Source organism: Pseudopodoces humilis, chromosome 3 (assembly GCF_049639895.1).
Source record: "Pseudopodoces humilis isolate 2021_Gansu_Grassland_sample_001 chromosome 3, ASM4963989v1, whole genome shotgun sequence".
In the NCBI taxonomy this organism is placed as follows: Eukaryota; Metazoa; Chordata; class Aves; order Passeriformes; family Paridae; genus Pseudopodoces; species Pseudopodoces humilis.
The window spans coordinates 62189211-62202793 of record NC_142202.1 but is presented as its reverse complement, the minus strand read 5'-3'; the positions used below and the strand labels follow the sequence as shown (position 1 = coordinate 62202793).

The 13583-nt window shown below is 41.5% G+C and overlaps 1 long non-coding RNA gene across 1 annotated transcript; it reads right to left on the bottom strand.

The window, feature by feature from the left end:
• Positions 1 to 7356: 7356 nt before the first annotated feature.
• On the bottom strand, positions 7357 to 12984 carry LOC148184666 (uncharacterized). The gene is made up of 4 exons (XR_015772307.1): positions 12903 to 12984; positions 11630 to 11723; positions 7574 to 7626; positions 7357 to 7459 (listed from the first exon to the last, which is right to left on the bottom strand). It is a non-coding gene; the product is annotated as an uncharacterized LOC148184666 (long non-coding RNA).
• Positions 12985 to 13583: the final 599 nt, after the last annotated feature.

Genomic DNA, 13583 nt, shown 5'->3' with positions numbered 1-13583 from the left:
TAAATACAATGTAATAAATGAACCTGTCAAAACCAGCTGGCATAAAGTTAGAGTGACTAATCTGATCTGACTGCCAAAATCAGCACACAAGAAAATCTCCATCTGTGAGCTGAACGCCCAAGGTGCTCAGGGGGCCTGTTGTGCATGCCTGCCTCAGCTACCCAGAGCAAAGATGATGCTCAGAGGTGCCCTGTGAGGGCAGGTGGGTGTCCCTGAGGACAGAGAAGTGTGAAGGACAGTACTTAATTGCTACTGCACGTCACCACGTGTCATACATACAGCCTAGAACTGGATTTTTAATTTTTTTATTTTCAAAATGGGATAAGACACTTCATGGAAAGCTGACCCTTCAGTAAAAGTTTTTTCTTGCATGTACACACAACGCTTTTTTACCTACATGAACTGTATTAATAAAATGTCTCTGGTTGTGTGAAGATTTACTCAGAGCCAAGAAGTTAAAACTACAGCCTTAACTCCGAGGCTTGAGCATTTTTAAAATGTGACTTTTCTCCTCTTTTCATTGTGAAAAAAAAAAAAAAATTAGTAAAAAGGAAATTAATCTGCAGCTGACCAAAACACACTTCAAAACACATGCGTCATAAAAAACTGGCATTTTTGGAAGATGACTGTTGGCCACACATTGGTGATGTTATTGGAGTTTTTCCTTTAAGGTCAGACATTTAATCTAAGTATTATTAACACTTAAATAATTTGCCAATTTTTTTCCCTTACTAAGCTTCTTATCAAAATGGTTATTGGTTTGTTTCCTTTAAAACTGTGTTTCAAGTGTGACTTTTAATGGAATTTCAATAACAATATCCCTTGAAAAGTCAAATACATTTTTGGGAAACGAAAAATATTTCAGAACAGAAACCTTTCAATTTCAAATCAGCCTCATCACTTTCTATGCTGCACTCTTATTTATGTCTGACTGTCCATTTAATTGAAGCTAAAAAATTAGACAGTAAGATATTTCTGCTGTGTCTGCACACATATATACATGTAAAAAACATATAAAAATACATACACACATATACTATTTGTCCAAGGCCAATTTGGATAAATAAAAAGTCAGAAATGCCTGAAAATGGTGATCTCTGGTGGAATAACTCTGTAGCTACAGTAGGCATCAATGTTACCAGGAATTTGCTTTCTCCATCTACTTGCAATTAACATTCTAGCAGGGCCTAGAGATGTAATTGTAATTTATTAGACTGAGACAATGATTTCTTGATAGTCTCTTCCTTCTGTTGGGGGAAACATACTCACTTTTTTAGAATTTATTTATTGATTTATTTTCAGTTGGATGTATTTTTGGGAGGATCCTCCACCCCTTAACAAGACCAGAGCTAAAGCCGATGAAAAGCATTTCAGTGTTTGAAATTCTTTTGTTGACACACAACCTTGTCTGCATCTCTCTCTTTTACATTAGGACAAGAAAGAGAAAGGGGATATTATCCTTGCCCAGGCTGATACAACATAAATATTTTGAAGTTACTTGCGTAGATAAGAAAAAAATGTTCCTGATTCTGCCTCTCTTTCTGCATCACATTTTGCCAACAGCTGCTTCATTTAGCTATTGTCAGGCACGATGTATAAAACAATGCGTATGCTCCGAGCAGACCTTATGTCTGATGACGCTGGAGCCGAAGTCTGACGGATCGGACGTGGGTACAGCCAAGGAAGCTGCGACACACTCTGTCACCCAACGCACTTCAAGGATCTTCCCGCTCGCCATCAGATCACGGTGGCGGGACCTGCAGCTCCATAAAGGCCTCCCGCTTTGACTTCAAGCAGGTGTTGAGGCAGGTGCCAGCCCGGCACTTCCCCTTTGGGCCCGCTCTTGCGACGGGCAGGGCCCTCTGCACCCCGTAAATCTGCTGCTGGCTCCCAGCACGGCGGGCCGGCTCCCAGCGCCTCCGTGCCCGCCCGACGTGCTCCTAATCAGGCTTCCTGCAGCAGCGGCAGCGCCGGGACAGCCGGCGGCACATTCTTCTGCCGGGTACCTGCCTCAGTGGAGGCCTTTTCCTTGGAATTGCCGCCCGCAGCCAGCTGGCCGGAGTGGCAAAGGAGCTGTGGGGGCTCGGTGGGGAAGTCTGGGAGGAAGGCAGCCCCGTGCGGAGAATGGCAGGAAAGCCGCTCCGCTTCCCGGTGGCTGTGTCTGCTGGAGGCAGCGCGGCGCCTGGAGCCGCCCGCCCTGCGGGCGCGTCCCGGGATTTCCGAGTCGCAGCCACGGCTCTCGCTAACAGCCAAATATTTCACTCTGGAGACATACTACACTTCCTGATATAGGATGCACTTGCATGTCTCCTGGTGACCTTAAACACTAATAAAGGAGTCATAATACGACCTAGACGGGCCTTGAGAGCCAGCCGGCGCACGGGTGATTGAAAGGGAGGTTCAAGGGGTGGGAGCGCTTGTCTGCTCTTTGTTCGGGAGCTTTCGTGTCGTGTTCCTTCCCTTTTGATTATGCAGGGGAAGGGATTTTCAAATACATTTGTGTTGCCCTTCTGCCAACAGCAGAAATTAATCCAGTGTGCTGGGAGAGAAAAAGCTCCATGTGCTGACGGCTGGGGCTCACCAGCATCTCCAGCAGCTTGCGTCCGACCGAGAATCCCTCTCGGCTCTTGCTCCCCACAACCGCGGCCTGCCAAGGAAAAGGGCAACACAGCACAAACACTGACCCTCCTACCCATCATTCTCACTTATTTTCACTGCCTGGGCAAGGCAAGAAGCTGTTGTGCCTATGTATCGTGGACATTTTAAGGCTGCCTTGCAGTTGTAAACTCAGAGAGACATCCACCTCCTACCCAAATCACAGGCTGAAGGGATGGTGAGGTTCCCGATGTTGCTGGGTCAGAATTTCTTCTGCTGACCACAGACTTACCTGCACTCAAAGGAGCGGAGAACTGAGCCCCTTCGGTGTAAAGAAATACAGAGGCGATTACGTGCTGCCTCCTGCCACATGAGGAGTTTTGTACTGCCTTGGCTCTACAGCTAAGCAAAAATAAGCAGAGAGAGGTTAATTTCGGACCGTGCTGGCAATCTAGCTATCAACCATAAAATGTGCTCAGACTTGCTAAATAATGAGTGAATGATGACTTTGTTACCAGCAAAATGGTATAGTGTCACAGTGTTAGAGATCAAATGCAAGCGGAGGAGAAACAAGAGACCACCAGGATAAGAGGCAGACTTTCTCATCAGCAGAGAAAACTATTTTACTCTTTTAATAGCTCTAAAAATACTCTATTTGACCATGAACCTATGTTATTTAGATCTGTTTATTTGTAAAAGGAAGGATAACAATCTTCAACTCCATATTACATAAGATCAGCTGACATTTGCTATGATATCATAGACCAACAAAATGAAATAACTCACAGAGAAAATATTGACTTTCTTTGTCTGAAATTAAGCCAGCAGAGAGGAGAGAGATGAATATAAAATAAGAAAAAATATTAGAGCAGTCATATCCAAACTAAATTTAGGTACAAGTGATGCATGTCCTAATTTAGGAAAGTGCAAGAAAAGATGTTAAGCATTATTTTCTCTAATAGAAAAGCTATAAGTTGCAGAAAATAATCCTCGGCTAAGAAACAATGCATTGAGACAATTCTCACAAGTAATGAAAAGTAAAGTGCACCGTGCTATCATCCTCCAACACTTTCACAGAATTCCCAGTGATTTTGACAGGACCTATGCAGGGATTTTGGAGGGAGGCCTTCAGCTGATGGAGAAACAGGAGGCTGAACCTGTACACATGGAAATTCTTAATGCTCATTTTCACTACACAGCCCAGCAACTCAAAACACTTTTAAGTCTGCTCTCAGCTAAGACACTAATCAAATAACCTCACATCTGACATGCCCTTAGAGTATCAGTCTGCCTTCAAGACTCTTTCCCAGGATCTGACTGACAAGGGCAATTAATCAGGGCTGGGTCCACTGTAGCCAACAATGTGACGTCAGTGCAAAGTTGGTGAGAAGTCCACACCAGAGTTCTTTTTTTACAACAACTTTGTTCTTAACATAGTGCTGTTGCTCACTTACACCTCATTTTTTAGAAACAAATACACATTTTTGAAGCTTCTGGTAGAATACATTTCTCAGCTTAATTCAGTAAACTAACAGAAATTTATACAAAATCTTATTCACTCACATTCCACTTTTTGCAAAGTGGAAAGAAGCAATCATGACTGTCTGAATATTTCTGTCACAGAGACTTTTCTAACATTTCTTCTGAACATTCAGAACAGTTTCCTGAGTAAGTTTTCTAGGGTCCGATATGCTCACTTGTTTTTTTCAATTCACCATCGTGTGTATGGAGAATATTCTCCTGACTTTTTCCAAATTCTTCTGTTTTAATCCAATGCATCTAAAAAACAACTCTTATCTCCCCCCAGGTTCTAGGCTTGGAGGGGATGAAATGCTGTCTCCTGTATTCTCTAGGGTTTTAGGATGGCAGAAGCTTTGAATGTCAATCTTTCTTTAATATTTACAGGAATTGATTCATTGCACTACACCCTCACTACCGAGTTCACACTTGTGTTCATAAATCATGTCAGGTCAAGAACTGCATTGAGGACCTCATCCATTCAGCATCTGGCCTTTATGTAGCAAAATCAGGTTTGGAAGACTTTGGAGACCTTGTCACTTCTTAGAGAATCCTTGTGTTTTGCGTTATTTCAGTTTTCCTATAGCGCCTTATTAAGCAGTACTTCTACCTCCTGTTACCCCTTGCTAGTTCTGTCCAAGCAGGATTTTTAGCATCCCTCTGCAATGCTCCAGGCCTCTCCACCTCTTTCCTTCTTCCTCTTGGCCTTTTGTTTGCTGTTTCTGTTGAATATTTCTGCACAGCATTTCAGTTGCTTTAAAGGCAACCCTATTGGTGCCTCAGCTGATCTCAATTTGTATGTTACACAAGAAAGAAAAAAAAAAATAAAACCAGTCCGAAATACCATTTGTTTTTTACTCTGTAAAATACACCATAAGTTCACTTCATGCCATGTCTGTGTTTCCATTCTCCTCTGCATCGATTTTTCCATGGAAACTTGCACCAGCGTCATCCAGGACAGGAACGCCCCGCACCTGGGCTTGCCCTTCGTGAGAGGAGGAGGGCACTGCTGGGAAGGTGAGTGTGACTGACAGACAAATGGCCCGAGGCTCTTTGGCACATGTGTTTCTCAAGCTCCAGTTGTGAGTTGACATGTTTACATTGCAAACCACTCACAGATTGCAGTGGGTGCAAACAGGCATCTTCAATTATTCGTGCGGCCTCTTCCCCATAAATAAAATATTAAGAAAGACAGAAAACTGTCTGCTAGCCTGTTTACTGCCAGGATTTATCCCATCTTGTGGTACTCAAGCAGAGTCACTGGGACAAACTCCTTGGCTGTTGTGGAAAAAAGAATGAGCCCAGATGACAAATGAGCCCAGACAATGGTCAGGTGAAGGGCACCGTGGTGATGGGATGGCCCTGCAGCAAGGGGGAGGTCAGGGCCCTGGCTGACCTGTAGGCACACTTCAGCACGTCATCCCAGACTTGCTGTCACCCCACAACAGGGAGCTGTTGGCCACACCAGTCCTGCTTGCCCCAGAGGTGGAAACAGCCCTTTCAGCCTCCCCAGCTGCTGAAAGGGGGTCACCAGACCTACATAACAGGTTTAACTCAGGTGGTACCTCTGTCACATCCACCTCCTACGTACCTCAGCAGAGCTCCGAATCAATGCCAAGGGAATTTCATTTGGGCCATGAAGCATGTTCATGTGTTCAGTCAGACTTTTCTCCAACATTGTTGACATGGCACAAACAAAACCGCAGGCAGATACACATCTGTGTGTCGCATGTGAATCTTGTGTAGATGTAGAAATACCTTTGGTCTAGCTGTATTTCAAGTGGCATTTTTTTTTCCCTAAAGAACCTGAGTTATAATCTAAACACTATTTTTCAAAGTGACCTTAGGGCCTGCCTCCCTCCAGCTCTTGGTCAGGCTAATTGCTTCTCCAAGCTGGAAGTTGGATCACTTCACATGTGGCTGGGCTTTGCACACCTCAATCCACAGATATCCCTCCTGTTTGGCATATGGCAATGGAGACAGGAACACGAGGTAACAGGCGCTGTGCAGGGCACTACCTGAGTCCTATGTCACTGCCTGGCACACAGGAGAAAGTAAGAGCTTCAGTTCATGCTGGGCATATTAGCAAAGAGTGCAGGGAGCAGTCTTTCCTGTACTCTTTAAATTTTGATCTTTTATAACTAATGGAAAAGGAATTTATAAACAAATAAATTAACCTAAGCAGAGAAAATACATTTTGGAAGACCAGTCTCCAGGAACAATCTACAGAATGGTTCAGCAACAGTTCAGCAATGCTTGGTTTTCTTTTACACAATTTTCTAGGAGTTGTGTTCATCCTGCCTTCAAGGATTGGTGCCCCTGCTTAATCAGATTTATAATAAGCCTAATATTTAGGTTCTCAAGAACAATTTGAGATTTCCTTCCAGTGAACATTAGAAAATGATACTGTGATTAGCCATGATATCTCTCTGACTGGGACTGTTAAACAAAACAAGCAGTTGGCACAACTATTTGATTTGGGAAGAAAGAGAAGCAAGAGTAATGACAGCCAGTTTCCAGGTTTTTAATAGAGGAAATGTTTTTGATACAGAAGTCCCATCCCAGTTGTATTTAAGTTCACATACTGAGTAACACAAGTTTGTTTTTCAAACATGGAAAGGTTCAGAAAAGCTGATTAAAATTATTTTTTGCAGCCCTCTATTCACCTTTTTCTTTATGCAGCCCCTGAAAGTTAAAAGAGTTATGACATGTAAGATAACCAAAGGGTCAATCCTGCCTAAAATTATATTAGTCAGCTAAGACAAGAGCAGTTTATTGCCCAGCTCTGCCTTTGGACCATAAGGACTTTGTTAACATAAAAGGATTTTTTTATGCTTTTAGCAAAAATCTTTTCCTTCATTGTGCATTTCAATCTTAGAAAAATAGTGAACTGACTTCCTTCTCACATTTTTTACCATGAGTGATGCACAAGGCAGAAAAGATCTTCTCAATAGATTATGAAATTTCAAGCTGAACCTAAAAGACTTGGAAAAAAGTTTTAGATTTAAGGACTGTGACACTGAAACAAGTGGCAGAACAGAACTCTGCAACTTTACATTTTTGTTTTCTATGATTCAGTCTGATCCCTTCCAAAAACAGAAGACTATACAAGGCATTGACTAGAGAGCTGTTTCTTTTTCTTCAAATTTCAAAGTGCTTTTTTTCCCTGGTCTGAAAATGTCTTAAAAGTAAACATCTGTCTTTCATCTGCTGGATGGCAATTTAAGAACATCTACCATTAACCCCCCAGGCACCTCTGCAGATTTGAGGTCGCTCATAGTAAAAGATGCTCAGGGCTCTTGGGGGTCCTTAGCTGCAGAGTAACCCAGAACATCTATATCTCTTTCTGTGAAGAGAATGACATGTAAGAGAATGACAGCATTAGGGATCCCTTTCTGCAGTACAGCTGGGGCATATGAAAAAAGTCATAAAAAGATCCTGAAACAAAAACATCACTTACAGTATATGATGTCTGTTCCTACATGTGTTCCCAATAGTGTCTTCAAGACAAGCCTGCATTTAAAAAAAAAAAAAAAAAAAAAAAAGAAGGAAATATTAACACCTATTACAAATGAACAAAAAATATACTCTCTGGGATTTTTATGTCTAAAAACACAGTCTTTCTCTCTCATCTTTAGCTACCAAGTCTATCTACTGCTCTCTTCTGGAGTTCACCTCCGATTAAATACTTGCACACATTCAAGGTGCGGGTACTTGACACTCTAGAATACGTCTGATCTGTTAAATGGGAAGAAAATTCTTTGCTTCCTTTGTTTGATATACCACCTAACATATTTCAGGAAATATGAAATCAGATTGAGCCTGAAATGCCATGTCTCACCCAGTGACTCCTAAGTGGCATTTCCCTGTGCTTGGGATAAGTGCTGGATACCATTTCTTCAAAGAACAAACTGAGCTTTATCCCATCCCAAACTGGCTACCCCAGGACTTGGAACAGACCTCATGAAATTCAAACTATTGTCTGCAAAATGACTGCTAAGCCACTAGAGCAGTGCTAGTCCATTCTGGCACTTCTTAGCCAGGACAGCAAGATCCCTTTGAACAGGGAGTAAGAAAAAAAGTGATGGTGGCTGGGCTGGGGGAGACCAAGGTGCTGTAACACACTGCTAGAACATTGCGTGTGTTGCCTCCAGCATTTAACACAAAGCATAAGTATTCAAGGGACTAATGCCTAAATATCTTTCAGCCTATTCTGTTTTGTTTTATGAGGATTACTGTGCCTTGCATTTCACCGCAGTACCCAAGCAGTGCGTTTCCAGTGGTCCACAAGGCAGCCTACCACTAGACCTGTTTTTAAAAAATGGGATTTCACAAGCCAACTAGGCACTTTTGAAAATGTTACTCCCAGTCAAACCAAGCTCTTTGGGCTTCCCCCCAGAGAAGCTGCTGGGGTGCCTGGGACCTACCAGCACAGAAGCAGTTAATTTCTGTGAAGACTCTGAGGAAAAAAAAAAAAAAAAACAGCCTAAGAACAGCCCTGTGTTGGGAGGAGAGCTAGAAAACGAGGCTGTTGCTGTTGTTTTCATTGTGTGCACTCTAATCAGAGAGAGTAAGAACAATAATGCATGTAATGCTGATTTTGGACCGTTTCCATGCAGCTTTTCCCAGGCTAGGCAGCCTTGGGAACCACTGATAGTGTGGCACACCAGGGGCACAGCCTCAATCACCAAGCACAGGGCAGGGCAGCCTTTTCTGCGCATAAAATATGTGAGGGATGACAAGAATCTTCCCAGCATGGGAAGTGGCAATAACAAAAAAAAATATACAAGGGGCTGAAGCTGAGTGCAACATCCACTGCAGAGCGTGCCTGCAGGCAACACTCAGATTTGAAAGGTAGACTGCTATTTTTCATTTCCTCCCCCGTTTTGTGCTTGTTTGTTTGTTTGTTTGTTTTCCCTTCTTTCATTAGATGCCCCCCTCCCCCTCTCAGCACCACTTTGAAGCCAAGATGAAAGAATTGCTGTGGCTGCTGGCACAGAGCACACACAGGGAGACTGACTGAAGTGTGCTTTAGTTTAAGATGGCATGGCTCTTTTTTTTTTCCCCCTAAGTAGGGGAGGGACAGGGGGAGGGGAGAAGAGGAGAAGAAAGTTATTCAGCTAAAAACAATATATTACACTTCATTGAAAAGCATATTGTACAGCTTGGATTGAAACATGGTCCTAATTTTTCAAAGCTTTGCTCTTCAAGGACAGAGGGTTTTGGGTAGCTAAGATGTGGCATCCTCCCAGACAACAACTGCCCATATTTTATTCATAAAACCTGCCACATCAGTATATGATGAGAATTGACACAACAAGCTTTAGCTCCGTGACCTGTTTTGAATAAGTCGGTCAAATCAATGATGTTTGTCCCTTAGCAGCAGAAATTTATGTAGCCACTGAGGGCTGGAAAAAAGTCACTTGCTACCATTTTTGTTTCTGAAACAAAGAGACGCTTTTGAACAGTAACAATAAAAGGATCAACTTGTTTTCTTTTCTTTTCTCTAGCAATTGATTTCTTCTGACATCCACTTTGAAAAAAAAAAAAAAGAAAAATTTGGCAGAAGAAGAGATAGAATTTACACACTTCTTTCTTGACACTGGAAGATGTGTTTATCTGTTAGTGGCTGAAATATTGTGTTATTTGGGGAAATCCTGGTGTCAGTGACATCAGCAAGGGATTGTCAATGACTTCAGCAGGTCCAACAAGTTCCAATCCCACCAAGTTCATCATGTGCTGTCGAAGTCTGCAAGGACAAGGCCCTTCCACCAACTCAGGCTTGTCCCAATGATGGGAAAGTTGTGCAAAGACTCTGTAAAATCCAGGGAAAAGGGAAGGTCACCATGGATGGTTGCAATATTTTTCTCCTTCCTTCAGCTCCCAGCCCTTGCCCCAATAAAAGTGTCATTCACTGCCAGAATTTCATGCTTATTTAATATCTGTTAGTCACTCTTAAACTGCCAACAGCTAGCTAAATTCACACTAATGTTCTTTTAAATATGCAGCAGTCCTACCATTTACAATCATTATGGAATTAAACTGTAGAATTAAACTCTCAGGTCAAATACCTTAACATATATCTAAAACAGCATTAATTAGCATGTCCAAGGATTTTTTGGAAGCCCTTGAAGAGAGCAATTACAGCAATTGGTGAATATCCTTTGAAGGGTGGATTGCACGCAGCTTAGCAAGTTAGAACTTCTGACTATTAATTTATTTTGAACTAATTCTGACCCTGCTTCTGTCTGCTAACTGCAAGCCAACTTTCAAAGGCCAAATATACTGGTGTACAAAGTAAGCCAAGTTTCCTGGAGAATAGAGAGCAGCAATCCAGCTTCTCAGAGGGATGGGGCTGGTTCAGTATCAAAGATTAATGTAGAAACAAAAGAATCACAAAATAGATGTTATAATGACCTGTTACACAGAAAAATAATTTTACAGGAATATGTTTTGTATATGGCACAATCCAGGGCCCGTGTTAGGAAACAGCACAGCCATTGTAAGAATTTCTTGTCACAGCAGTAACACAGGGGACTTGTTTCAAATTAAGCAGTTCCAAAGCAAGTAGCAAACAGGATTTTGTGACTGTGGCATCACAAGAGAATCATAAGGAGACCTTTAAACAATAGACAGACCATGGGACTTGAAAAGGTTTTCTGACTTGGCTCCAAGGAAGGACCAGTTATGCCTAAACTATTCCAGGCATGCTTATGTAATCTTGCCTTTAAGATCTCAAATGATGGAGATTCCTCAGTTTCCCCAGGTAACATAATTCGGTGTGTAGCTGACTGCACATTAAAAAATAATTCCTAAGATCTACCCCAATCTCATTTATTACTGTTTGGTATGCATTCATCGCATTCTTCTGGAAGGCAAACTGCATTACACTTCAGCATTTTCATTTGGGCTGCCTTCATCCTTATCATGAATATGTCCAGTCAGGTCCATCTTCCCTCCTAATGGCTCCAGCATGGTGAGATTAAAGGTGGAATATGCTCCATTACTTGCAGCCTTTTGCCTAGCCAAATTCTAATTGTAGGACTCCCTTTTGTGAGTGCTGTGATACACTTCCTATCACTATTTTTTTAAAAGCACTGGGCTTTTCAGAAGAGCAAGCAGGAGGGGGTTAGAAAAGGAAATGTCCAACATTTAAATCAACTGCAGTAATTGGGCAATGAACTTCACATATCAGACAAACCCATGGATCTCTCTCATTGACTGAATTGACAGGGCAATAATAATGAAGAAAAAGTAATTTTAACTGAAAGATAAAAATAATCAAATAGAACAATTCTGCACATGGTTATTCTCCTGGTACTACACAGAATCCAGCTACAAATTAAAAACAGCAGATTGAGGAAAAATCTAGGATCTATAAAGAGGTATTTTTCAGTGTGGTGATATTAACAATGTTCTCCAAAATTCTCTCTTCTCAAATCAGTGGATTAGATGTTTCCTTGAGATAATTTCAAAGCAGTGACACAGGAAAGGCAGAGCAAATTTTAATTCTTACCTAGCATCCAAGAAATTCACCACTTATTTTAACAACCAGAATGAAGATTCAGGTAAATTTTGAAGGGCTTCAATAAAGTATCTATTGGTTGTTCCTTAGAGACAGAAAATTTAAATTGTTAGTGCTGTGAAAAAGAGATTGGACAACTATAAAGGAATAAAAATACCAGAGATAATGCTGAAAAAAAATCTAAATGACACATTAAACTCTTTACTTTAGGATTTAGATGGCTTTGAATACTGAAGAGGGGAACACAAATGTGTCTGCCTTGTAAGACAAGGCTTTGCCACAAAGTGTCTAGTGCTGACTGTGTTTTTTAAGGTAGAATATTGAACAGAATGAGACACATTCTGGTCTGATATGAGAACTACCATGTTCCTAAAAGGAAGAGATATTGGAATAATTCTAAAATCAGCCTCAAGGTAACATCTTTTCCCTTTTCACCATCATATCTGGAACAAAAATATTTATCAGGGCTGGTCACTGCTAACCTCATTCACTAACTTATTCTTTTTACCAGCTGAGCTGCAATACTTCAGCACTACATTTCTGACTTAGATTTTTAATTACAGTATCCAACTCTCACTACACCTGTGCGCTCCCCAACCATGAGAAAATTTTTCTGGCCATGTCTCTGAGCCCACAAGACTCTGTGTGCAGAATTCCTTAGGAAAAAAGCAGTACCCCTGCCTTTATCGCTTCTAGTGTAAGCCACTACACTGTCCCACAGTCACAGCAACCACAATTTCACTGAATCCTTGGGTTTGTCTAGTTTATTTGGCCTAAAATGCCATTCATTCTGTCAGTGAACTGTGAGCTACATTTAGTATCCAGCAAGTGGTTTTCTGTCTCTGCTCCATGGCCTCTGCTCCATAACCAAGTCAGGAGCCAGACACAGCCCACACACTTGTTCTGTGGGGATCACTCTTATTAATGAATACATTAATGAGTGTCTAACAGGAAAATATTTGTTGAAGACATTTTTTTGCATTAAATAACTAAATATTTTTCATGAAATAACACTGAGATACTAAGTTGATCTTTCAGTCCTTAAAAATGCCTTTGACAGGCAGCAAATGTGAGCAAGTCCATGTGAGTCACTGACTCCTGCAGGACAGGGCAGACCCTTTTTGAAAGGTTACAGAAGAATCCTGGTATTGGTTAACAAATTTATCCTCTACTGTGTGTGACTGGTATAATCAAGGGAAAATGTGTCATGAAACACTTGAAAGAAAAAGAGTAGGTGTGTTTTAAAGTGCAAATAAATCTCTACCTTTGCAGTCTCTCAGCAGATCACAGCAGGCAGGTTAAGATTTTGTGTCATCACTGGTGGGCTGTTTGTAACAGGTTGGGAAACTTACTACCCTGACATTAGTCCCAAACTAAGGCTTATTAGCCAGACCAAAAGCAGCTGTGTTGCCATGACCCACAGCTTTTAAGGAAACAAAACAATTAGTATAGTTATAAATAACTGCTTTTGAAGAGCTTAAGTCATACATTTCTGGTTTTCTTTTGTGTCGCTTATAAACAAACTAGCCCTTAAAATAATTGTGTTAAGAGCAAAGACATATGAGATATATGACTGTGACAAATAATAGCCTCTTACAAAAATTTGGGGGTTTGGGGCTTTTACACTCCTAGAGTAATAAAGAATATTGTAAGAGGGTTTTTTTAAGGAGTGTAATGACATCTGAGAGAAGAACTTCAATTGCCTTTGAATTTTGAATCGCTCAGTCAATTATGCCCAGACATGTATCAAAGTAATAGCTACACTATCTTCTCATTCTGCCAGGAGCAGAGAGAAGCTTGGAAAGCAGGGTAGCTCAGCCTCTGGCCTCCTGAAGCCAGGGATCTTACTTCCAACACAGCAGGAGCGGCAGCAAGCAGGGACAGGGAGAGATGTGGAACTGATCAGAAGGAAAAAAGGCAGTGCCACCAATTTGGTCAAGAGGTC